The following is an 8,074-nucleotide window of genomic DNA, read 5'->3' on the forward strand; positions in this document are numbered from 1 at the left end:
TAACGCGGGAAATATCATGCGGTGGATGTAAACAATTACATCGTGACGTCATATTAGCTGCGATTTTCTTCTTCTTTCAAACCAAGCAAACACAAAACGTTTGAAGCTATGAGAAATTTTGTCTGGAATTTAAAAACGTTTATGGTACTATCTAAACAATCTAATTAATTTAATTACGGGATTGTCAATGAAGTATACCGCAGTGACGGCGACATTTTTCCAGAAGCATTATGGGTGATACTCATCTTTTTTCAACTGATAAAGAGCAAATCACGTGACTCATATGTGTAATCATTGGAGCGAACTCGTCGCGTCGCTTCGCGACGCGAGCTTCGCTCACTATAATAGTGAGTTCTGACACTTGGCTTCGTTTTGAAAAATGGAAGGGTGGAGGCAAACGGAAAAAAAAGTTGCCATCATATTTTCCTGAATAGCATGATAAGCACTTGTGCCCAAATCCCAAAATCATAGAAGGGGAGGGTGCGGTACTGCGGTATCCTTAAGTGCCCCAGTACATAAACTCAAATCATCGGTTCAACCTAGCATTTCCACTACCCTTAACCGTTAACATAAAAAGTGACCACCTAAAAAATCGAGTTTTGCCTGTAAAAATAACGAACTTCGTATGTGATGATAAGGGAATAAGTACCGCAAAGTCACATGTCAAGAAAAAGTACCCTCTCCCACGTTACATGTACTACAGGCCTGGAGATTAAAGCAAAAAATCTGATTATTTAAGATTGGTTGATTAAGGTTTTACGTCGTTATGGTAATATTTTAGCCATTTTACGATGGTTAATTAATTGAAATATGTTTGGTTGTGAGTGTTTGAGTTTCCCTGACGGTCACCAGTTCGAACATCAGGGAAACGATCTTTTGCGTGGCAAGGGAGTAAAACACAGGACACTCTTTAACATCTCATCTGACGGACATAAACTTAAGAATACATACACAGGTAAAAATAGATTTCGTGTATAAAAAGTTTTATTATGAAAGTATTCAAATTTTTCAGTAAAAATCACATTCTTGTAAAATAAAACGATTTTCATTATTTGTAAAAAGTCCTTGCATTCTCCAACTGCCCTTTCAAAAGACGAAATTCTTCAAAACCATGCTTCAGTTTTAGACACATTTAATATTCCAGTCAATGGGTCGAATGAATATGAGTTACCGTACCTATACTGGATTCCTAAACTACATAAAAACCCTTACAAACAAAGATACATTGCTGGATCCAGTAAGTGCTCTACCAAGCCCCTATCTTTGCTCCTCACGAAATTATTAACAGCTGTGAAGGAGAAACTTCAAACTTACTATGTGACTACATATGCCAGAAGTGGTGTTAATCAAATGTGGATTCTAAAAAAATTCTAAAGAACTTTTAGTAAACTTGAAATCACAGAATTTTTCCCAAATCAATAGCATTAAAACCTATGACTTTTCAACACTATACACGACCATTCCTCACGATAAATTCAAGACTAGACTTTTTGACATCATAGACAGTTGCTTCTTCAACAAAAACGGAAAACGGAAATATTCATATCTAGTGATCAGTCATTCAAAAACTTACTTTGTTAAACACCACTCTGATTCCACGCACAAGTACTCTGAAGTTGAAATAAAAAATATGCTAGAGTTCCTCATTGACAATATCTTCGTGGTCTTTGGTGATCAGGTCTTCCAACAGTCTGTTGGAATTCCCATGGGCACGAATTGTGCTCCTTTGTTAGCTGACCTGTTTTTATATTCATATGAAGCAGAATTTATTCAAAAACTTCTACGTGAGAAGAAAAAATCTCTCGCTGTGACCTTCAATTCGACAATTAGATATATCGATGACGTTTTGTCTATTAACAATGATAGCTTTCATTCATATGTCGATTTGATATATCCCTGTGAGCTCGAAATAAAGGACACCACAGAGTCGTTCACTTCTGCTTCATACTTAGATATTTTATTGAAAGTAGACATCAACGGCAAACTAACAACTCAACTGTATGACAGACGGGATGATTTCAGCTTCTCCATCGTCAACTTCCCACATTTATGTAGCAATATTCCATTATCACCTGCATATGGTGTTTATATATCTCAACTGATTCGATATGCATTAGCTTGTTCTGGGTATAGTCAGTTTTTAAATCGAGGTAAGCTACTGACAAACAAGTTGATGGTACAGGGATTTCAACAGTCTCGATTGAAGTCAGCATTTCGCAAATTCTATGGTCGTTATAACGATCTAGTTCGTCAATACAACCTCGCATTGGGTCAAATGCTGTCTGACGTGTTTCATACCGATTGTTAAGCCGTTCTTGGCACACTGATTTTGACTGCGGATAACTCCGTTTACCTGATCAGGATATGGGGCTCACGGCGGGTGTGACCGGTCAACAGGTGATGCTTACTCCTCCTGGGCACCTGATCCCACCTCTGGTGTGTCCAGGGGTCCGTGTTTGCCCAACTATCTATTTTGTATTGCTTGTAGGAGTTATGAGATTGATCACTGTTCGTTATCTTCACCTTGCATTGATTGCACTAATCTCAGCGAGATTCGTCGAGGCTGGATATTTGGACTGACGCCTCTTCCAGTGTTGAGAAGGTAAAATATGAAATGGTGGCCGTTTGCGATGGCTTCGAAAATAGCCAACTTGAATTACTGTGGGATTTACACCTTGTAAAAAGGTAAGAAATGCATGTTTCATTGTGATAGGGAGTTAATAGGATGTCTAAGGCGAAAAGTTGAAGCGGACAAGAAATTCAATTTAACCCATTTTAATCGCAACAAGCGGCCGAAGCTCAGGCAAGATTTCCCGAATCACTTTATGTGACATTGGTCTGAGATTAGGAAGAGGCGTCGGTCCAAATATCCAGCCTCGACGAATCTCGTTGAGATTATGATTGCACATTATCAAAAATTCTATTTTGACATCATTTCATACCATTTGGTTGTTGACTCGAGAAAATCACAAACTGGGTAAATATTCACATACGGTAGAGGAAATAAGCGGTACTGTGATTGTTTTGGGTGTGTTCTCTTCTGCTACTAAGCATTAGTTTAATCAAATAACTCTCGTTTTTGGTAGTATGATATTCGATTGCGATATTCTGAAAAAAATAATCTCCAAATGAGGCAGATATTTTTGTATCAGAAATTAATCGTCTTTGGCAATCACTAAGTTGCCAAAGTAACGCATAATTTTCGTTACATTTTTTATTCTGAAGAGTTCCAAAATTTTGTAGTTCGGTTATTCCATACACCTACACATAATGACTGTACAATCTAAATCAGCAGTGCTGATGTTCTTGAAAAATGAAAAAAAAGAAAAAAAAGACGCTTCATGTCATTCTAGTAGTAACTCAATATTCTCTTGGTAAATACCATATATTCACCTTGAAAATCTTATCTAATAAAATTCTCCTTTTGTATAATGTACATGTATTTGTGGATAAATCTTCTGAAGTACATGTACTAGACAGCCAGTGCAATCAAATCAAACCCTGACAAGAACGTCTTTACTCAATGACATGACTCAAGTACTTTAGGGAGAAAATGATACCTCATATAATAGCCTGTGTAGTATATGCGCTATATCCTGTTTGTTATTCCGAAATTTTCCAGGAAAAAATCAAACCCACTTTGAAATTAGTTACTCTATGCTTTCTCTCCTAATCTGTCTCTTGAAAACACCCTTGCTAATTAATTAAATAATAAGAGATTAGGTTCCTAAAATGTTGAACGTGCACGAGTACTGAATAAATCTATGAACTTAGGAATTTCAAAATATGAACAATAATAAACAATAAAACTCAAAATGATATATTCTTTCAGAGACATATATTATGTATATATCTCTGATTTTTTTTATTTCAATGATGATATAATGAGAGTAATAATCAAGTTGATTTATGAAATCTACATTTCGCTTTTTTAATTCTTTAAATGAATATCTGTAAAACAACTTTAGACTTTACTGTATATACTGATAGAGATAAGTTTGTCAAATTATAAAGTTGATTTCATCTAATATCATTCCTAAGTCAGTATTTGTTATTGTTGAATTTTATTTTCCTTTGTCAGATAATTCTACAAATATTTTGTCTGAAAACCAACAACAAAATTTTACCGGAAATTGTGCCAGCTACTGCAATTGTGCCCTCCAACAGAATTCTACAAGTTTGAACTTAAGCATGATACAAAACACCATAGAAAAACGCAAGAAAATACTCCAAGTCGATAAAAGAATGACGACGAAATTTCAACGAACCAAAACTTGTGCTAAAGACGAGAGAACGTCCTCTAAGTCTATTGGAATGGTGGGATTCGTCATTATAGCCCTGTACTGTGTGCTGCTACTGTCTTTTGATGCTTTGAATATTGTGATGTACTACTATAATCGTCAGTAGATGGGGAAAATGATCGTAATGCTACAATGAAGGCTAATGTAAAAAAAAAAATACCAGGTTTGCTATCACCTTTCCGTATTTATCTCGGTTAAAACCGGTCGCGGTAGCTCCGTGGTAGAGCGTTCGCTTCGTAACCGGGAGGTCGTGAGTTTGAGCCCCGCCCGTGCGATCAAACCTAAAAAAACGCTCGGCATTTAGAAGTGAGAATCACGGGTCTTTCGGATATGACCTTAAAAACGGAGGTCCCGTGTCGCATTAGGCGTTGGCATGATAAAGAACCCTCACTGTTACGGCCCTGAGCGCTAGGGATAGGTCTAATGTAGTACTTCACCTATGTACAGTGGGTGACGTCTCAATATGAGTGACAAATTCTCGACGAGACGTAAAGCAAAACAAACAAAACAACTTCGGTTTCTTTAAAGCTGTATGGTCCGAATTACAATATTTTTTTTCCATCTCGTCAAAACGCTATTAAATCATCGCACGTATGTAGTTATGAGGCTGTACGACATATTATTAATTATTTCACCTGTTTTAACCCAAATTATTTGATTTTAAATCGATGTTTACAAATAACCGCGTCACTGCCATTTCAAGTGACAGTCACGTGACTAGTTCAAACTTTCAGATCATCGGTGGTCTAATCTGTGTAAAGCTGTGTATTTTGTTATCACAGTACCATACCATAACTTTAATAGAAATAAAAATATCAAATACCTCTTAGTAATTCGTTGTTTTACGCTCTTTCAGCCTTAAAACTAGACAGTTGCGTATGAGTTAATACATCATGTTGGGATTCCCCTGACGCGTGTGGGTCTATTTATAGACGTCTATTATATATGTACCCACTATATTTACTTTCTAAATAATATTCACACTGTTTTCTTTTACATGCAGATGTTTTCAAGCATGTAATTAAGGGAAAGTGAATAACTTTATAAAGTAATTAATCTGCTTTAAAGTAATTATGTACAAAAATAATACATGAACATCGGGTCATACAGCTTTAATGCTTACTGGTCACCCTTAATTTGTGGACAATGTTTCTTATGATATAGAACAACATATATAGGCTACTCCTATCGTTTTTACGGATTTTTTAACGAAATAAAATATAGTATTTAGAGGTATTGAATCATATAAGAATAGGAAAATGATTTTCTAAGTTTCTTCCCTTAAGATAAGATTACAGATATGGAAATTAAAATGGCCCTACGAGGGGTAAAAAGTTCAAATTATCATGCAATCTTATTCACATAGTTTTGAACATCTTCTCTTGCTTTGATTTTGATCGACTGTATATAAGAGGCAATAAAGTGACATCTTATTACGCAGTTGATTCCTCTGCAAATACAGTCCCTTAAAATCCTTATATATAAATGTCCAACATCCGAAACGAATTGTCACTTCTTCGAGACAAAAGAAGATGGCTTAAGATGCAAAGTACATGTTCAATGTTTTTTGGTTTGCTTATCAATATATTTTCTAAGGAATATTTTAAGACACGTCCTATTCGTCCAGTGGGCCGATTTACAGTGCGCGACGTGATTATTGACTTTCAAAATAATGATGGCAGCAGGAAATAGTTTCGAACTATAGGCCCGCTCAAATGGATTTAAAAATGGAGATAACCCATATTTGAAGTGATATTATAAGTGTAGAAATTTTACATGTGTGGAGTAACCGAGTGTTTAAAAATTGTAAATATTTGACTATTACAATTTTAATGTGAATTGTGTTTTGTAGTGCAGCCTTTAATAAATTAATTAATTTTTGATGGAGATAAATATTTTGAGTACTCTAATCTCTATTCGCAGTGTGATTCGTTACTTTTCATACCATTGTGGGCAAAGTGAAAGTAGATAAAAACATGTGATGTATGTTAAACTTCCTGAATTTTCACTATGTCTTTTGTTGAAATACTTGTACAAATGTTGTTCAATATGTACAGTCTACTTATTGTTTTAATTCCGTTACATTTCTGTTGTTATTTTACCTGTTTCCTGTAAACAAATACTGTAAGCTGTAGACGGTTTACTAGCTCACCTGAGCCGAACGCTCAAGTGAGCTTTTCTCATCAAAACTTTCTATTGTCTTTCATTTTCGTCTCCAGAACCACTGGACCAATTTCAACCAAACTTGGCACAAAGCATCCTTGGGTAAAGGGGATTCAAGGTTGGTCAAAAGAAGGGCCGTGGGGAGATAATAAAAAGTAGGATGGGGTCATTAAATAATCTTCGCAAGAAGCACTGGCCCAGAAAAGTTGAAATCTACATGAAAGCTTCCAGACACAGCGGAAGTTTAAGTTTGTAAATACCATGACCCCTGGGGTTAGGGTGGGGCCACAATAGGGGGGAGGTCGAAGTTTTACATGTGAATGAAACCAAACTAAATGGCACAAAGCATCCTTAGATGAAATGTGTTAAATTATGAAAGACCATACCTGTCTACAAGGGCATATAATATTTAATGAATCTGTAGTTAAATTTAATAATTCCGTTTGATAACTAATGCATTTTTAGTCGTTACCTTTGAAAAGATTTTCTGAATCAAGTTTCTTGTTTAATGATAGTTTTGCTCAATCTTGTTTATTGCTAGGAACTGCTGCTCAGGTGAGCGGTGTGGCTCATGGGTCTCTTGTTTATTGCTAGGAACTGCTGCTCAGGTGAGCGATGTGGCCCATGAGTCTCTTGTTCATTGCTAGGAACTGCTGCTCAGGTGAGCGATGTGGCCCATGGGTCTCTTGTTTATTGCTAAGAACTGCTGCTCAGGTGAGCGATGTGGCCCATGGGCCTCTTATTCTAAGTACAATAGTGGCGCAATGTATTATGGGCTATTTCCGTTTAAATTCTTTGATCCGCCAAAATATTCCTACAATCGGTAACGTTTTGCTGGATAGAGAGAAGAATGAGTTTTAAGGTACAGGTAATTGATTTATAATAGTTACGAATGACTTAAAGATCATTTTAATATGTTTCACGAAATTTAATAATGTTTACATATTTATAACTATTGGAACTATTTTCCGTTGATTTTCACGGACCGTTTATAGGTCGGATTCCGTTGGATTGTAACGGACTGTTGAGTAACGGTAGTAATTAAACTCGTCAACGCCTTTTGACGGGGACAGGTCATGTTTCAGATCAGACTTATATTTTTGGCTTCGATAAATTTATTTGCTCTAGCCACTAAATCTAATTCAGTGGTCTATTATGTATCATACTTTTCATATTATATCTAAGGGAAATCTGCAGCATTTAGGTAAAGCTGTTACAATTGGCAATTGATTTGAGATAACATTTGTGAAAGTTATCTTTCATAGTTAGTAATATTTCCAGCACTCAATAAACCATCATTTCAAGTTATTTCAATCTTTGTGTTTAATTTGCCTAGTCTACATTCTTTTTACTTTGATTCTATATCTACCGATATCAAGTAAAATACACATAGATCTAAACGTTAATAGTGAATTAGCCGTGTAGCGCTAACCTGTTACACATTTTGGTGTCAGAAGTGGTATAGACATGTAGATTTGCTCAAATGATTAATGAATCATTCAACAAAAAGACTGAGACGCTTGGTGATATTTTCAAAACTACTGTATCTGAATTAACCATAATCAAAAGAAATTCTCCTGACAATAAGGAAAAATTAAAGACTCGATCAA

This window comes from Ostrea edulis, chromosome 9 (genome assembly GCF_947568905.1).
Source record: "Ostrea edulis chromosome 9, xbOstEdul1.1, whole genome shotgun sequence".
In the NCBI taxonomy this organism is placed as follows: domain Eukaryota; kingdom Metazoa; phylum Mollusca; class Bivalvia; order Ostreida; family Ostreidae; genus Ostrea; species Ostrea edulis.